Source organism: Halyomorpha halys, unplaced genomic scaffold (assembly GCF_000696795.3).
Source record: "Halyomorpha halys isolate HHAL.00 unplaced genomic scaffold, Hhal_1.1 Scaffold1012.1, whole genome shotgun sequence".
Taxonomy (NCBI): domain Eukaryota; kingdom Metazoa; phylum Arthropoda; class Insecta; order Hemiptera; family Pentatomidae; genus Halyomorpha; species Halyomorpha halys.
Window position 1 is genome coordinate 365292 of NW_027109975.1, and position 2192 is coordinate 367483.

Sequence of the window (2192 nt, forward strand, 5' to 3'; positions counted from 1 at the left end):
ATAGGTTTGTTTAAACTGAAAGAATATCCCTGAACGCTCCACCTAGCCCACAGAAAATAATTAATTTTATTTAAAAAATAATGGGTTTCTTCTCTAAACATTCTATGTCTCACATTCTTCAACATATTTTTTTTATTGACTTAATCGATACAATTATTTTGTATAATTATTGGATCATAATTCGAAAATTTTTGTTACAATCTAATAAAACGTACGCCACAACTAGTAACTAATCAAATGATTCATGTAATAATGGTGCAAAAATAGAAATAATTAATTTTTTTTTAAAATAGTTTTGGAGGAAAAAAATAAGTATATAGAGATCGTTGAAAAGGTATGAAATAACTTAAATGTACGAAATACATTAGCTAAAATTTACTTCTAACTATTTTATCGGAGAAAAAAATCTGTTATTTACATATCAAGGCACCTATCGTGTTCTGTGGCACTTTTTTTGATTATATATCAGAAGAAAAGGGTTTTTACAGAATGATATTTTAAAATCAAGTTGGTAAAAGAAACTATTTACTGTTAACGAATGTTTCGCCCCACTTTACAGAGCTTCGTCAGTCGTCCACTATGTTTCAATCTGACAGACCTGACGAAGCCCTGCAAAGTGTGGCGAAACATTCATTAACAATAAATAGGTTTCTTTTACTACTGTGATACTTTTATTGACGCCATCTTCCTACAACCAAGTTGTTTTGATCTCGAAACCAAGACACTAAATTTGATGACAATTCTTAGTTTAATTTAAAATAAACTTTAACTTTTTTTATCTTCAAAAACACTATTATCAAACTCGTCTGATGAGAGTTTTTTGTTGTACAATAATATTAAAATTAAATTAATATTTAATAAATATTTAAATTTTTATATTTCAAAATTAATTTATACTTTATTAGATCAAAAATCCAAATGTTAAACAAAAATAATCTACAATTCTTTGCAAAGCAATCCAATTTTTAAAAAGTATTTTTTAAATTATATTTTTTTATTTGATTGATTATGATGATCATTTCCTCTATATTTAACTAAAATTTTATTCTATCTTGCCTATTCAGTGAGAAGAGGATAGTAGTTCACCACAACGATGAAATTACTTCTATTCTGACACGAACATCCAAAATCCTTTGTTTAAACCACACAGTACAAATTAGATGACCACTCTGTTTCATCCCGGATTTCACTATTAGGAAAATCCCGATGACTTGATATATCTGCGTACTATGCGTGCTTATGACGTCCGAAACACCCCTTCTAACGATAAGGTTCCTGCATAAAATTTCTTCCTTATAAAGAGATCTACCACAAATATATTCTAAAGCGAAGGCATTCAGAGGGGATGAGATCATACATTACTTTGAGTGTCGAAATCGGACAAGTTGAAGGCTATTGGTGCGGGTAAACGACACCTGGTACCCGTCCCGTTAGGCACCTGAAGAAGATATTGGCTCTCGTTGTGAAACGTCGTCACCACAGCCGTCCTTGACCTAGAGCACACATGTGGCTTTCTAAACCCAGCACCACAATCTTTTCAAAACAACACGTTTCCTACGGGAGTCTGATTCAGCGCTTACGTGTTGTGTTTTGTTCTCGATTGTGCCACCACTTCAATTTTGAACGGGCCTCTTTCTGATCAGAACCGTTGGACAATAGTTTGTCCTCTATAGATATATTCTTTATTAATTTAATCATTTTATAATTAGTTTTCACGATGCTTTCTTGAAATATACAACAAATACTAATAATACATCGTCGACCTAGCTAACAGCTTCCCAAGTAGTGCATATAAAACTTTCTGAGAAAACGATTTTTTAAATATGATTGGTGATTTAAAGTAGCCGCTAATTTCTGAGTTTTATACCCACCAATTACTTATTTTTATTTTTTTATAATTTTAGTTTAGTTCATTTAGGTTTTTTTTTTTTTTTTGTCATTACAAGGAAAATAAAAAAACACGTTAAAGTATAACAAAACCAGACATATCTAAATTCAGGGATACGCCATTTTTTATTGCAAAATATGTTTAAAAATATGTAATAATAATTTTTAATAGGAATTTTTATCACATTAGTTTTTAAAAATTCCTCTAAGAGCTGTCCATTCTGTGTGTCAAGTGATCCAAGTGTTTCCTTGAACAATTTATATTCAAACGATTGTTTTTTAGTGGTTCCTACATTATTACAGTG